The 17,803-nt window shown below is 38.2% G+C and overlaps 1 long non-coding RNA gene and 1 pseudogene across 1 annotated transcript in view; both read right to left on the bottom strand.

The window, feature by feature from the left end:
- The window catches only part of LOC120603679 (uncharacterized), a 314,182-nt gene that overhangs the window by 206,588 nt on the left and 89,791 nt on the right, over window positions 1-17,803 (bottom strand). The gene's annotated exons all lie outside the window — the stretch shown is intronic.
- Window positions 10,964-11,082, bottom strand: LOC120604230 (uncharacterized; annotated as a pseudogene).

The raw sequence follows: 17,803 nt of genomic DNA, 5'->3' as shown, positions 1-17,803 counted from the left end.
AAGGAAGGTGGCCTGGTGGAGTTCCCTGCCCACATTCATGGGTGTAGACAGGTTATTTACTGCCAGCCAGGGGTTAGGATATGGCTTTCAGCACAATTCTTAACCCACTGTATTTGGACAACGTATTCAAGTGTTTACTGTGTGGATCGCACATTCCAACATCCTTATTGGAATAAGTGGACCAAAAAGAGGAGTGAGAATAAGCAACTGCTACCATTTAATCGAGTGCTTAGCATGTGCCAAGGACTGCCTTGAGCATTTTATGCATATTTTGTTATCTAATCCTCACCACATACCTATGAAGTAGGACTATATTTTACAGGCAAGGAGATAAGTTTCAGAAAAGTGAAGTGATCAAGCCAGGGTCACACAGCCAGTCAGCAGTGCTGCTAGAATTTGAACAAAGAACACCAAATCTCATATCGTCGATACTGTTCCACGCCTCCTCAATCTGGAGAGATTAAAAAAGCACTTTCAAAGGCAACGGTCCATGCACGACCACCTGACACAGGGGATTCATCCGATCAGGTCTCTTCTGTTGAAAGAGACAGTGACAAGAAAAGGTTGTAAGTCTATGATGAAAAGTGACAGGAACCGCCCCAGAACCACAGTCTCATGACGGTAGAGTTTCTCTAAGTAGAATAAGGCTGTGGACAGGAAGGTTCAGGGTGGGGAGAAGAGTTTACTATAATTATAACCTGTTGAATTTAAGCTATGTGTGTAACTTCTGTTGGTTCGCACCCTTGGGAGCTTCCTGGGGTGAACTCTGAAACTGGCCCCTACACGCAGAGAGCAAGGAGAGACCACAGAAGGAGGCAGGCCACTCCATATTGGTGGGCGGCAGGTTTAACAAGCAAGGAGACTTACATACAAGGTTTGTCTTGTGTGGCCACAAAGTGAGTATATTTCTGAACCCATCTGCCAGAACCTTAAAAGTTTCTCTAGAGGCCTTAACGGGGTTCAGTCATGAACACTATCCAGATGGTCTCAGCAACACCTCACTCTCTCAAGGCTGCATCCTTGAAACAACTCTGCTATCATAACGGTGGGCAGAGCATGCATTCCAAGGACAGGGGAGCAGGGAGGAGCCTCCGATTGCTTGGGTCTGCCTCACAGGTCAACTGGCAGTCATGTCCTCTCAGCGACCACCTCCAACACCACAGAATTCTTCATCTGCCCACAACTGTTGGGTGAGCAAAAAAATAAACATCTAGTAGCATCAGAAATAGGCCCAGTAGACGCTGGCGCTGACTAAGCCTGCACGACCAAAGAGAAACTGGGGTCTGGGCCCACCACGATTATGGGGCTGTTGGGCCCCATAATCGTGGCCACAGTGAAATGGAGATGATACAGCCCCCAGTGTATAACCAAGAGGCTGACATGTGTGTAGGGGTCAAGGCAAAGGAGCCGGTCTCCATAATCAGGAGATTGGTTATATGCGGGGAAATAAATGACTAGATTGAGCACGATGGAAGCCAGGTTTCTCACTGTGAGAGAGAGAGAGACAGTATGAAGGGGGAGGCTCGCAGTTCAGTTGTTCATTTGGAACTGGAGACATCAGTATGAATTCACAATTTTTAATATGTACAAATGAATGTATAACCAGAATTTAATCAAGAAGAAACATCAGACGAATGAGAAAATTTGAGAAACATTCCAAAAGTATCTGGACTGTACTTCTCAAAAATGCCAAAGTCATGATAGAATGGAAAACTGAGGGACTTTTCCAGATTGAAGAGGACTAAAGAGATATGACAGCTAAATGCAAGGCAGGATACGAGATGAATCCTGGACAGAAAAGTAAAGGTGTTTATAAGGATGTTTACTGGGGTAACTGGCAAGATTTGGATGATTTGTGGTTTGAATAGTATTTCAATGTCTTTACCTTTATAGTTGTACTGGGGTTATGTAAAAAAGTCTATGTCTTGGGAAAACACACACTGAAGAATTTAGAAGTAATTAGCTATGCCGTAGCTTACTCTCAAATGGTTCAGAAAAAGTGTACATGGAGAGAGAGACAGAAAGAGAGACAGAGAGACAGCGAGAGAAAGAATAAGGCAAATATGATAAAAATATTAACAACTGGAGAATCTGAGTTAAGAGTAGACAGAAATCTTTCCTTCAATTTTTACAACTTTTCTATAACTTTAAAAATATATAATAAATTTTAAAGACATTCTGTTGTGTTCCATTACATATTTGATTCTATTTGTGACTGCAGCCTAGCCTATCCTTACTAATACAGGATGTAACTATTTTTTGTCAAATAAGGGTTAGACTGTATCATTAACATAACAAATGCCTGAGAGCTCTATGGTGCCAGTCACTGTGCTAGGAATATAAGATTGAAGAAGACAGGCATGGAGCCTGCAGTGAGCTATGGTAGATATTAAACAAATTACGTAATTTTTCATTACAATTATGGTAAGTGCTAGAGGGAAAGCTTTATAACAGGGTGATCTATGAAGGGTTTCTCCAGAGAAATAGTATTTAACAGTTAAAGAAAGTTATCCCAGGTGAAAGAGATAAAATGCAACAAAATAGAAGTGCTTAAGTATTCAATATCCTTTCATGATATTTTCAAGGTCCTGGACCTCCCCTAAACAAACTATTATCTTCTTGTGAAAATGCTGAAAAATTGTCAATGTGCTTATGAGTCTACCCAAGGATTGCCATTGATTTTTGAGTAATTTTAAATTCCCTGATTCTATCCTTGCCACATTATCACATTATTTATACTGCAACCAGAGAATTCTTTTGAAAACATTGATAAGACTATATCTCTCCCTGCTTAAAACTCTCCAGTGACTTCCCAACTGTATCCATTACCTATTGCCTCAATAATGGTATATGACCCACAAAACCCCAGCGGCATATGACCACAAATATGTGGGCTTCTGCTGATTGGGCTGGGCACCCTTAATGTACCAGGGGGGTCGGCTGCACATTTTGATCTAGGATGGTCTCAGCTGGGATAACTGGATTGCCTCAGCACTTTTCCATAGTTCTCGTACTCCTGCAGGCCAGCCCAGGCAAGTTTCCATAGCCAAGGCAGAAGAAAAAAGAGTGAGTAAATCCAATCATGCAGGGGTTTCTTGAGCTTCCACATGAATTCTATTTGCTAACATACCATTGGTCAGAGTAAATAACATGGCCAAGTCCAGAATCAGATAGGGAGGCAGTGCTAAGTTACATGGCAAAGGTCATGTATACAAGGAACAAAAAAATTGGAGTTACTGATAAAATCAACCAACCACAGCATCTCACATAGAATAAAATCCAAATGTCTCACCACAGCTTATGTGATCTGGCCCTGTTGACCTCTAAATGTCATCTTGCTTTAGGGGTTGCTAATTTTCAGGGTTTAGCATGGAGCCTGGCATATAAGTGCTCCATACATATTTCTTTATTGAACAAATGAATGAATGTAATATTGTGTTCTTCTTTTGGTATCTGCTGATTAATTGAGAGTCAATTTGTCTCTAAAAAATTAGACATGGTTGCTTTTTTTTTTACTTCTTTTCAGTTTCAGTATATATCATAGATGTTTCTGTACGTCCTCCAAGAAGTCTGGAAACTTTAAAAACATTTAAGCCATTGTAATAACAGATATCATTAAGAATTGAGCTTTATCTTAAGATGCTAATTTGACATCTGCCCCACAAAATTCCTGGAAAGGCAATAGCATGGTGGTGCCTCCCTGAAATAAATACTTCAGGATTAGAGAAAGAAGAGGACTCGGGATGCAGACAAATAGGGAAAAGGAGAGATTAGATTTCTCCAAACCATGGTTATTGTAATTAATGCTTCTAACAGAATCAGTGATTTAGGAGCAAGTTTTCTTCTAGAATGTTCTGGGCCTACAGTATGAATCTGGGGAGGCTTGCACAGTTGGGCAGTTTGGGAAAATCCTGTACTCCAAATTGTTTCTTCTGGGAGCATGTTAAATAGTTACTATGGATTCTAAAGGCCGGACTGTCCACATCTGTGTTTGTTACCTCTCTGTCCCCACCACCTAGTTCAATAGGCAGGAAATAAATCTTTGTGGAGTGAATGCATGACCCAGTTAAAATGAACGAAGGTAATGAGAATGGAGAGAATATGAAAAATGACAGGAGAGAAATGCCAGAACTTGAGAACTGACTTGATAATGGGACAGAGGTGGGTAATGAAGAAGTCAAAGAAAACGTCCAGGGTCTTTGGAATCTAGGGGCCCAGGAGCGAAGTTGGCAGAGTTCTTCAGGAGTCAGGAATGGTGTAGCCAATAGTCTTCAATGCCCTGGCCATAATTCCCAGATGCCCTTGCCGTTTATGTGCACACCAGCTTCACTCCCACGGGCCACACCTACATCTTTGGCAGAGGTCTGCCTTCAGTCTTTGCTGCTGTACTCATCCACCCAGTGCCTGAAAGCGCACATCCCCCTGCTGGGTGTGGGGGTGGGGGGGGTACAACTATCCCAGGTCCCTCACCCTCTGGGTTAATCTGAGCTGTGTGTTTTTTGAGACCTCTCAAAGCTTTCCCCCATGGGATTAATCTCCAGATGCCCACTGTGACAGCTGGATTAATAATTCATTTTTTATTTGCTGCCTTTCCTCCCTTAGATTACCTCCCTCCTCATCTACTCATAATCCTTGTACCTCCCAATGAAATGCTTGTACTCGAACCCTTGGCTCAGAGTCTACTCTGAGGGACCCCACACTAAGACAGATGGGTTGTAAGCAAAGTAATCCTGAAACAAGAACTATGCTCCAGCGAGATGCATCTTGCTACCCACACAGGAGAACTGGAGGGGACCCCTGCTGCCCTCCCACCTACATAACCCAGCGTTTTCCTTTCCCATTCATCACGGGCCTCAGCTCTGAGGATTCCAAAGTGCCCCAAATGTGCGGCTTCACTATTAATTTCACAGGATGCAGAACCCATTTTTGTTTTATCTCTTTCCAGACAATTGGTTTGTTTTAATGGACTGCTCTTCCGCCTGTGCATAATTCTTCTTTAAATTAAATTCTCTTCTCAGCCCCGCACAATACACACTGGGCTATCAGCTCATTACTTTTATATCCTCCCTTGTTCTGTTTATGCAAAGGTTTAATTAACTATGAATTGCTGTGTAGGCAACAGGAAAAAGCCCACCACCCAGGTGGCTGCGTGGCTCAATTCTGTGAAAAAAGAGAAGCAATGGAGTGCTGTGAGAAAGGGTTAGAAAGTGAACTAAGAGCACAAAGATTTTAATGCACTCACTACTACTTTCAGCAATTCATTGATTCACTAAATATTAAGTTGCTGCTGAGTGCTTGGCATTGCTCTAGATGTGGGAGTGGTGAATCAGAGGGACATGTGCCCTGCCCTCAGAATCTACAAAGGGAAATAGACAAATAATGTCTTAGCTATTTATTGCCACATAACAAATTACCCAACACTGGTTTCGAAAAAAGAATAAACATTATCTCTGGCTGCAGTCATCTAAAGGCTTGATTGGGCTAATGAATCCACTTCTAAGATGACTCATTCACATGGCTGGCCAGATGGTGCTGATGTTAGAGGTCCCAGTTACTCTTACTGTGGACCTCTCTATGGGATGCTGGAATGTCCTATGGCAAGGCAGCTGGCTTCCGTAAACAGAGCAGAACTATGCCTTTTAGGACCTAGCCTTGAAAGTCATATGTCATCATTTCTACTACACTCTGTTAGTTACAGACCGGCATGATTCAATATTGGAAGAGACTACACAAAGACATGAACACTGAGGTGAGGATCATTGGGTGCTGCCATCTTGAGTCTATCACAATAGGTCAATAAATAAAGAAGGGAATACGTATACATTGTTATAATATATGTACATTGATATTAAGAAAATATAGTAATATTCTTAGATACAGAGAACAAACTGATGGTTGCCAGATGGAAAGGGGGTTAGGGAACTGGATGAAAAAGGTGAAGGGATTAGGAAGTACAACTGATAGTTAAATAATTGTCATAGGGATGTAAAGTAGAGTATAGGGAATATAGCCAATAATATTGTAACTACTGTGTATAGTGTCAGGTGGATACTAGATTAGTCAGGGGGAATCACTGCATAAATTATATAAATGTCTAACCATTATGCTAAACACCTGAAACTTATATAAAATAATACGGAATGTTAACCATGATTGAAAAAAATTTTAATAATTTTAAAAAGAAAAAATATAAGAGAAAAAAGAAAACAGAGTAATGTTGACAGTGACTGGTGGAGACAGCAGGTAACAGAAAAAGTGATCACAGAAGGCTTCTTTCTATGTGCAGAACCCAACAAAAGTTATATAACCTTTTTTAACCCTCATCTATAAAAGGGGAACAATAATCGTTCTTAGCTCACAGGGTGGTGTCAGGCTCAAATAGAATCAGAAGTATAAAAGATCGATTGTGATTTTGGTTTCTGCAATTAAGTGGCTACATCTCTTTGCTTCCAAAGGACCAATAACCTTAACTGGTATCGGTCGGTGGCCCCAGTGCTGCCAGCTTTTTGAAGGGAAGTCCTAAAAATATTTGGGCAGAGACTAGAGCTACTAGAACCCAGCTGAGCTACACAGCCAGCAAAGGAGGAACTGGATTTTTCTCCAGCTTCCAGCTGAGAATATGCATTTACCTGGAAAATATTTGTCAAGCTCTGTGTTCCGGATGAGGAATAGATGTTGGCAGATTTGATTCATACCTCAAGAGAAAGACATCTCTTTCACAAAACGTCAGCCCAGCTGGTGCTAGACAGAGTAAAAGAATTCCAGAATTCACAATACAATTCTGGATGTGAAAGAGGCACAGCTGGATTTTGTCATTTTTCCACCGTCTGTCCTGGACATGAGAGGCAGAATCCACTCCTGGAGCTCCCTCTGCTTTATTTTGCCAACTGCTATACTTCTCCAAGTTTCTCTTTCGCCATCAGCAAAGGGAGGCAGTTTGACTATCAGAAAAGATAAAAACACTTTTCCAGAAGGTACAAAAAAATAGGCTATGTTCTATGTTCTATGGGACTAAAGGGAGTGAAATTGGTCTGAACCCTCTGGAGGGCAAACTGACAATCATAGCAATAATTTATAAGCCTTTTTAAAAATTATATCCTTTAAAGGAGCAATCTCACACATGGAACTCATCCTGATAAAATAATTAAAGATATATACTAAGTCATAGATATTTACATGGAAATATTTCTATAGTATATTGTTATATTTTTAAAGAAATGTGCAAGATAATACATATAATATAATCCTATTTTTTGGGAAAAAACGATATAGATGTAGACTTTTAATCAACAGTGGTGAGAGTTAAACCTGCTTCAGAGATAACAGAGACTACATTCTTGTTTTAGTACACATGAAAAATTTTTGAAAACATCATGTTATAGGTCACAAAGATAGTCTTAATAAATTTCAAATAATTATATTATATGATAGCAACAGAATAAAACTGGAAATCAACAAAATGCCTACTAAAAAGGGAAACATCATTTGGTGAATTAAAGAACACTCTTAAGTGACTCATGGAATATAGAGGAAATCACAAGGAAAATTACAAAATATTTAGAACTGAGAAGCCATGGAAACACTGCATATCAATTTTGTAAGGACAGAGCTAAAAAAGACATCAAAAAAATGTATAATAAATTATCAAAGAAAGAAATGTGGCTTAGACTAGTAACTAGTAACCATGTGCCCACCTCAGTATCTATTCTCTCTCTTTACTATAAGAATAAAACCTCTGGCTTCTAGGTAGGCTTGTGGCTGCTCAGAATGAAGACCACATTTTCCACTGTCTCTTACAGTTAGAATGGCCAGTTTTGAAGTTCTGGCCAACAGACTGTGAACGGAAGTAACATGTGCAGTTTTCTGATCATGTCCTCAAAGTGACTTCTTGACACTTTTCACCTTCCTACTGATAGAAATATAGATATGGTGGCAGTAGGTTAACTGTGGTATTATAAATAATTTATCTGGTCTTTGTCCCAGGTTCTTGGCACAGAGCTTCAAAACCAGAGGAATTTCCTGAGTGACAGGGGCATCTCTATTATGCTAATAAAATGACTCATGGTGAGACCCTAGATACCTTCAGGATGGGTGTTGGTCACCAGAAAGACTAAGTATGTGGTTAGAGGCCTGGGACTTTCAACTGCCCAACCCCTAGAAAGGGTAGTGGGGCTGTATATTGAGTTTATTCACTTGGCCAATGATTTAATCAACCATGCCTATGTAATGAAACCTAGATAAAAACTCTGAACATCAAAGCTCAGAGGAGCTTCCTGATTGGTACACAAATCGATGTGCAGGGTGAGTGATGCACCCCGATTCCTCCGGCAGAGGGCATGGAAGCTCTACATTCTGGACCCTTCTCAATCTCTCCCTGTGTATATCCTTTATGATAAAATTCTAAGTTTAGCACTTTCAGGGAGTTCTGTGGATCATTCTAGCAAATTATCAAACCTAAGGGGGATTGTACAAACCTCCTGGGTTGGTAGCCAATTGGTCAGAAATTCAGGTGGCATGGAGTCCTGTAGTTGGTGTCTGAAGTGTGGACAGTCTTGGGAAGAAATGAGCCCTTAACTTGTGGAATCTGATGCTCACTCCGGGTAGTAAGCACTGGAGTTGTATTATAGTACACCGAAATGGGGTGGCAACAAAATAGTGGACGACCGGTTTACCCAGCACTGAAGGATTTCCCAAACATTGGACTTTCAGTACCAAAACCAGAAAAAATCACCCTTTTTATGTTGTAGTCCTTTTAGAATCACAAGGACAAGGGCAATACCTTAAGGACTGGTGAAGTGAAGACACTTATATAGTTTTTTTTTTTGTTTGTCTTTGTTACATTCAGCACTCCATGTGAAGGTACCAAAATTAGGTATGGCTGTGTTTAAGAGATATAGTGGCTTTAACACAATAAATGTTTATATCTCATGTAAAATACTGGAGGTAGATAGTCCAGGCCTAGAAGGAGGAGATTCTGTTCCATGAAATCCTTTAGGACTCAGGATCTTTCTGTCTTTGGAAAGAGAAATTTTAAAAAAAAATGTCATTTACAATTGCATTGAAAACAATAAAACACCTGGGAATCAAATTAACCAAGGAGGTAAAAGACCTGTTCTCAAAAAATTATAAGTCATTGAAAAAATAAATTAAAGAAGATACAAATAAATAGAAGCATATACCATACTCATGGGTAGGAAGCATCAGCATAATTAAAATAGCCATACTACCCAAAGCAATAAATAGATCCAATGCAATCTCTATCAAAATACCAATGGCATTTTTCAGAGAGCTAGAACAAATAATCCTAACATTTATATGGAACCATAAAAGACCCCAAATAGCCATAGCAATCTTGAGAAAGAACAAAGTGGGAGGTATCACACTATCTGATATCAAACTATACTACAAGGCTACAGTAACCAAAACAGCATGGTACTGCCATAAAAACAGATACATTGATCAATGGAACAGAATAGAGAGCCCAGAAATAAATCCATGCCTATACCCTCACGTAATATATGACAAAGGAGGCAAGAATATACAGTGGGGGGGTAAAGACAGTCTCTTTAATAAATAGTGCTGGGAAAATTGGAAAGATACATGTAAAAAAAAAGAAACTGGACTACCTTCTTATTCCATATACAAGAAAAGACGTGAAATGGATTAAAGACTTAAATGTAAGACCCGAAACCATAAACTTCTAGAAGAAAACATAGGCAATAAACTCTCAGATAGTGCTAACAGTAATTTCTTTTCAGATTCCCTGGCAGGGGAAACAAAAGAAACAAAAGAAAAAATAAACAAACGGGACTACATCAAACTAAAAAGTTTTTGTACAGCAAATAAAACCATCAACAAAACAAAAAACAACCGACTGAATGGGAGAAGATATTCGTTTATTATACATCTGATAAGAGGTTAATATTCAAATATATAAAGCACTCATACAACTCAACGAAAACAAAAAACCCAATTAAAAAATGGGACGAAGACCTGAACAAATATTTCTCCAAAGAAGAAATACAGATGGCCAATAGACATATGAAAAGATGCTCAAGGTCACTAATCATCAGAGAAATGTGAATTAAAACCACTATAAGATATCACCTCACACCTGTCAGAATGGCTATCATTAATAAATCAAAGAACAAGTGTTGGTGAGGATATGGAGAAAAAAGAACTCTCATACACTGTTGGTGGGATTGCAAATTGGTACGGCCACTATGAAAAAGTCTAGAGCTTTCTCAAAAAATTAAAAATGGATATACCTCTTGACCCAGCAATTGCACTTCTGAGTATTTATCAAAAGAAAACCAAAACAATAATTCATAAAGATCTATGCACCCCTATGTTCATGGCAGCACAATTTACAATAGCCAAGATATGGAAGTAACCTAAATGCCCATCAACAGACAGTTGGATTAAAAAACTTATGGTCCATATATACAATGGAACACTACTCAACCATTAAAAAAATGAAATCCTACCATTTGCAATGACATGGATGTACCTAGAGGTTATTATGCTGAGTGAAATAAGTCAGATAGAAAAAGATAAATACCATATGATTTCATTTATATGCAGACTCTAAGGAACAAAAGAACAAACTAATCAAAAACAGACTTAAAAATATAGAGGACAATCTGGTGACAGCCAGAGAGGGTTGGGGGACTGGGAGAATGGAGTAAAGGGTTAAAGAAGTACAAATGAGTAGTTGATAGATGGCCATGGGGATGGGGAGCATGGCATAAGGAATGCAGTTAGCATTAATATAATGGCTAGGTGGAGAGCCAGAAGAGAGAGGGAGCAGTTAGGGGGATCGATTTATTTATTTATTTACTGATTCATTCATTCATTCATTCATTCATTCATTCATTCATTTGGCAAGGCAACCGTTGGTTGACCTCACAGATTGCAAGGAACTTGTTACCTTACAATCCCTTATTTATTTATTTTTTTTTTATGCCTACAGCATCTGGTCTTTCTAGGTGGTCTCCCATCCAAGTACTAACCAGGCTTGACCCTGCTTAGCTTCCGAGATCAGATAGGATCGGGCTTGTTCAAGGTAGCCCAGCCATAAATGGAGGATCGAGTCATAAACTATATGAATGTCTAACCAATGTACTGTATACTTGAAGTTAATAAAATAAAATTTTCAAAAAGAGTGATAGTCCTGTAGTATCAAACTTAACAGGAGTTAATATCATGACCCCAAAACTGTACCAACACTGTCTCTTAAAAGTTTTTGCCAGAAAATTGAAGCCAGCTTGGAGAGAACAATTAAATTAATGGGATTGTCTTTCCCACTCAAATCTTTAGATGCAACTAGTTAGCTGCCACTAAGTTGAGAGACAGAGTAATGAGCAAAGCAATGAAGCAAATTTTAAAAAGGAACACAAGAATCTTCAGGTTTAAAAATTTATTTCTAAGCAAGAGAGCTGGCTATGGATGTCTGACAAAGAACTGACTTGACATGGACCAGCAAGAAGTGAGCTCCAAAAGCTTTTTTAATCCAAAAAGGAGAAGCTACTCTGCAAAGCCCACCACAGATGCGGTCAGGAAGGGTAATGGTCAAGAAAGAACATCCAGAAATGTGATGCCAGGAGACGTCGAGGATGATGAAGTAAAGAGTTCTTCCAGGAGAATCAGAGGCTGCTGGATGGATAATGGGGTTTGATCGCTGTTAGGGAGCATTTGCTGTTGTGTTTTAACTTCTCTTCCGTCCAAATGGGATTTTTTATTGTTGTTTTCATGCTCCTACTTCATCACTGCATATTAGCTATATGAGAGGCGGATCATTTATCTTGTAGTCTTTAAGTCACTACACCATGAGGAATCACACTTAGACCTGACGGACGGGACTATGCATTACCCAGAGAACCTAGACTTTGAACTGGATTTAATAACTATCATTAGAATTGTCTCCTTTGGTATAGGGGTAGTTAGAAACATGGGTACACAGGGATGTTTGGGTAACAAAGAGATAGACTGTAGCAGAACTGCGGTAGTGTTCCCAGTATCAATTAGCCTTTTTTCCCTTGATTTTTTTAGCTGGATCCATGGATTCTCAAAATAAAAATGAAATATGCCAGCCTCTCTCGTATGGCTATAAGACTGAGGTTTTTTGCCAATGGAATGTGAGCAGAAGTGATACATGTAACTTCCAATCGAGGGAGGGAATCTTTTCTAATCCCTTTCTACTTCACGCTGGCTAGAACATAGGCATAGAGATGAATTATCTTACATCAGGCAAATTAGAGCAATGCCCTACAAACAACAAAATAGAAGCCTCCTGAGTCCCGAAGTTTTTGCAAAGCACAATTATCATGCCAGCCCTGGATGTTCTACCTTCTAAATTTTCATATGTGAAAAAAGTAAACTATTGTTATTTTCTATCTCTGTTATATACAGCCAATTCTTATAATGCTAAACAATATAGAAATCTTGAGAATGAATTAATTATGGATTCACCTTTAAAGCTAGAAAGAAAACTCAAGAAAATAGAAGAAAGTATAAGAGTGAAAATTAATGAAATAGGAAACAGAAGTTTTGACAAGAAGTTCTTAACGAAACTTAATGAAAAGTTTTAACAAAGAATAAGCTTGGTTCTCTGAAAATGCTAATTATGTAGATAAAATTGTTACAGGATTGATCAGGAAAAACCATAAGGCACATATAATATTCTCATTAGCTCATAATTAAAATACATCATTAAGAAATTGTTATAAACAACTTTACGTCAACATAAAACATAGATACAAAGAGAATTGGTCTATTAAATTACAAATTACCATAACTGACATAAGGAAAAAGATGGAAAACCTGAATATAATATATCAATAACTATTTTTAAATACATTTTTATTATTCAATTTTTTAAATTGAATCATTTGTCAAAATTCTTCTACACCCAAAAATACATACCGGCCCAGCAGTTTTATAATCAAATTTTACCACGCATTTAAAGAACAGAATATTTCTGTATTATAAAAATTCTTTCAGGGAAGAGGAAAGAAAAGTCCCAGCCCATTTTATGAGATTAGATTAACCTTGATTCTAAAACCAGATATAGATAATTAACTAGTCAGCTTTACTGTGGTGGCAACCCAAAAATCTCTGTGGCTTACAAAACCAAAGATTTAATCCTCATTTATATTACATGTGGGCTACAGGTCAGTTGAGGCCATGCTCCAGACTGCACCTCTGTTCCATGCGTTTTTGCATTCAGGGGCTCATGCTAAAGAAACATCCTCTATGATGAACAAGCCCAATTGGGGGGCAGAAAGATCCAGAGAGGTAGTAAAACAGCTGTAATGCCTCTTAAAATCTCTTGGTTTAAACTCGGGGCAGACACAGAGTCTCGTCTACACACATTGGTCCAAGCCTGTCAGATGATCATACTTGACAAAGGGGCATGGAAGTATACTTCAGCTACAAGGATGTGATACAGGTCATACTGAAAACATATAACTCCTCACGGGGAAGGTAAAATTAAATAATTGTTAACAATAATACTGTCCTCCACAGATAATATAAGAAAAAAAGTATATGCCAATTTCGGTTATAAATATTAATATGAGTATCCTAAACAAAATGGTGAATTGAATCCAATTTTTAAAAATTTCAAAAATATGGTCAAATAGAATTTATGCCAGGAATTTATGCAAGGATAGTTAAAAGTCAGAAAAGTTGGCAATGCAATGTACCATACTGGCATATTAAAAGATAAAAACATTATCTCAACGGTTACAGGAAAAGTATTCAATAAAATTCAGCAGTCGTTCCTACAATTTTAGCAAATGAGAAATAGATTTTTTTAACCTAAAAATGTATCTAAAGTAATAATAATAATAATAATAAAAGCAATAATAAACATAAAACTTCATGATTAAATTTCAAGAGAATTTTCATTAAAATTAGAAACATCACACAAATGCCTGTTATTTCTCCTTCTATCAATTTAATAGGCAAAAAAAGAAGAAATACAAGAATTGGTACAAGGATTGGCAAGGTAAAAGGCAAAATTGTCATTATTTGCCTACAATTTTATTGTTATCCTAAAAATCCCAGGGAATCTAAAAACTACTAGAAGAAATGAGATGTTTTAGTTCATTTGCTCAATTTAAGTTCAGAATTCTAAAAAATCCCAGTAGTTATTTTATACACCAAAGACAGCCAATTAGAAAATGTATAGAGAACTTTTAAAAAGCAATATTCACATAAATCAAAAACAATACGGTAACTGGGAATAAACCTAACTCCAAAAAGTGTGAGACTTTATGAAGAAAATTATAAAACATATTGAAACACTTTTTGAAGGCCTGAATAAATGGCAAGTTACATTAACAGATAGGAAGGAAGATTTATAAGGATGTCAATTCAATACAAATTAATTTATAAATTCCACACGATTCTAAAAAATACCTAAATAGGGCTTTTCATAGAACTTATGCTAGTTCTAAAAATCATATATAAGATTAAAAATCCAAGAATAGCCAAGGCAATTCTGAAAATAAGAACAAGTGAGGGGAATAGTTTATGTTAAAGAAAGAAAGGATATGATTAAGCTATAGTAACTGGGGTAGTATGGTATTGGTGCAGGAATAAAGCCATAGAGCCCTGGAACAGAATAGAGATCATAAAAGCAGACCTATGTATATAAATGAAATGAAGTCTATGAGAGCATTATATATCTGCATAGCCATTCAATAGTTTGGGAACAATTTTTCTGTATAAAAAATTAAATTACACCTTTGCTTTATGCCATATATAATTTTTTAAATTGCAGGTGGATTAGAGAGCTAAATGTGAAAATAATTTTAGAAGAAAATATACACTTTGTGAACCCATGATTGGGAAAAAATTCTTAAATGAGATAAAAAGCACAAAGTATAAAGAAAAGATTGACAAATCAAAATTAAAACCTTCTCTATAAAAAAAAAAGACTAAAAATAAAGTGAAAAGACAGGACAAAGTGGGTACAGCTGTTTATAATGTTTATAGCCAACCGAGAATTAATTCCCAGAGTACGTAAAGAGCACCTACAGATCAATAAGAGAATCAGGGTCTTCAAATTTGATCCCTAAATCAAAACTTACAATAGCAGGTGTTCAAAATTGCAGGTGCTAATTTTTGACCAAGCTCTTTAGTACTCTGGCACCTTTATACTCCAACACAATGAAGCGCAATTTGCTGGAAGCTGATAAATGCCCACATCAATCAGAAGTGGACAGAGGTCTGCGATAAGATTTGAAGTGGAGTAATTTGGTGTTGCTGGAGGACAGGGTGCGATAGAACAACCAGATATGGGAAATGAGGAAACAGAGAGGAAAGCATAGTTAAAATATATAAACAAACAAATAAACCCAGACTCCAGGGAAAGAGGAGCCAGTGGGCTTTTTGACAGAGACACATGAGGATCAATAAGTTCATCAGCAGCATCTCCACCCAAACCCAGGATGGGGAAACTGGCTTAGCAGTAGTGCCATAAGGAGAAATTCCAGAGTTTGAGTCAACAGTGAAGTCAACATGAGCCAACAGTACGAGGTCACTAGCAAACAGGCTAAAGTCACCTTGAGCCACATCATTAGGTGTAGCATATCCATAGGAATAGAGGTTAGAACTATTATTTTCTCCTCACTAATCGTACCACACTTGGAAATTGTGCTTCATTCCAGGCTTCCCACTACAGGGAGGACATCTAGGGAAACTGACTTTCCTATCAACAAATGGTTAAAAACCATTTCCATTCAGCAAATAAGTATTGTAAATCTAGTTGTTGTTGGTTTTTTTAATCAAAGTACTAGGTGCTAGATTTGCAATAATGATCAAGACATGCACAGTCTCCACCCCTACAAGCTGGGGTGTGGTAGAAGGGAGTAAATGGGGAGAAAGTTAAACAACATTTCAATGGAACATTTGAAATGCACCTCTTTCTGCTCCCATAGCACCTTATAAATTCCTCTGTCATAAAATGACACACGACATTACAATGCATCTCTTTCTGCTCCCATAGCACCTTATAAATTCCTCTGTCATAAAATGACACACTGAAATGTTGTGTGTCATTTTATGACAGAGGAATTTATAAGGTGCTATGGGAGCAGAAAGAGATGCATTCTATCAGTCAGCTTAGACAAGTTTTGCTGTAGTAACAAACAATCTCTAGATTTCAATTGCTTATAATCATGTTTAGTTCTCACTCTTGTTGATGTTCATTGTGAGTCAACTGTGGCTCTGCTCCACCTGCTCTTTATTCTAGGACCCAGAATGGAGGACCAGTGTCTATGCCAATCACATGTCAGAGTGAAAAGCACAATGGCCGAACCATGCAATGGTTCTCAAAGCTTCTGATCAGAAGTGACATACATTTCATTGGACAAATTAGGTCACAAGGCCAGCTCTTGTGGCAATTGGGTGAAAAGTAAAATCCTCTTGCAAGGATGGGTTCAATGTGGAAAAGCTTGGGAAATAAAGAGACAGCAAATATTTGGGGAAAAAAATGAAATCTATCAATATAAGGAAGAAATATATAAGAATACCTACATTCTCATATATTTATACATATTCTTATTTACAGTATAAGAAAAATGAATGTATATGTTCAGCAAAAGACAGTAATTCATGGCAGTAATATTCATAATAGACAAAAAGTGGAAACAGCTGAAAAGCTCATCAAAAGTAGAATGAATTAAAAATGATGGCATATTCATTCAATGAAATAACATTAGAATAACAAAGAAAAAAGAATGAGCTACTGCCATGTGCAACAAAACAGAGGAGTGCAAGGAGTCGATTACTAAATGTGAATACAGCATGATCCATTATATGAAGTTTAAAAGAAGGCAATACTAATTTACGGTGATAGAGGTCAGAATGGTGGTTACTTTTGAGAAGTATCTACTAAAAGAAATGTGAGGGCGCCTTGGAGGTGCTGGAGATATTTTGTATCTTTACTTGAGTGGCTGTACGCTTAAAATGGGTCCACTTAAGTATATCTTAATCTAAAAAAGAGAGAGAGAAAAGTCGTAGACCCGTGAGCTGGAGAGGTGAGTCCTCTCAGGGATATCTTGCCAGAGGAAGTTACTTATACACTCAGACCTGACAAATGAGCAGAAGTTATCCAGGAGGATCAGAGGGACACCTGGCAGACAGAGGGACACTTCTATGTGAGTAACGGGGGCCCAGAGATGTCGTGACACAATCAGATGTTAAAGCACTTCCTGAAAGGCATACCTCCTGACCAAGGGCCCTCGGGGCTGAGAGCTGCAATGAGAAAGGACCGGACACTGCAGACCTTGATGGCACGTTAAGAATTCGGCCCTTTGGACAAAGAGCACAGAGAATCCACTGAATGGTTTTAAACAGGGAGATGGCGCAGCCGTGTTTTCATTTTAGAAGAATCGATCTGCCTACTAGTAAAAATGAAGTCGAAGGGGCAGAATGGAAGCTCGGAGGCCAGCGAGAAGATTGTTGCATTTGTCTAACCCAGAGAAGAAAGAGGTCCAAAACAGAGCGACTGACAGTAATGGCCACATGGCTTTTTGTTTTATTTTCTATGCTAATTAATTACGAAGGTGAAGAGAAGGAACCAGATTCAAACGATACTTATGAGGAAGAACTGACAGGACTGCAAGATGTTCTTTGATGGACAGCTAAAGAAACAAGGGTTCGTTAGTTCTGGAGAAGAATCCGCAGAGTGCCAGCCCAACTATGAAGGGTTGCTGCGTGGAGGAATCAGTGGGCAAAGTCACAGAAGTGCTTCCTCCTGTCTGTACTTCCGGTCAGGGTACAGACCATAACC

The sequence above is a fragment of the Pteropus medius genome, unplaced genomic scaffold, assembly GCF_902729225.1.
Source record: "Pteropus medius unplaced genomic scaffold, Ma_sr-lr_union100, whole genome shotgun sequence".
NCBI classification, from domain to species: Eukaryota; Metazoa; Chordata; class Mammalia; order Chiroptera; family Pteropodidae; genus Pteropus; species Pteropus medius.
This window is presented reverse-complemented; position numbering and strand designations above follow the sequence as displayed.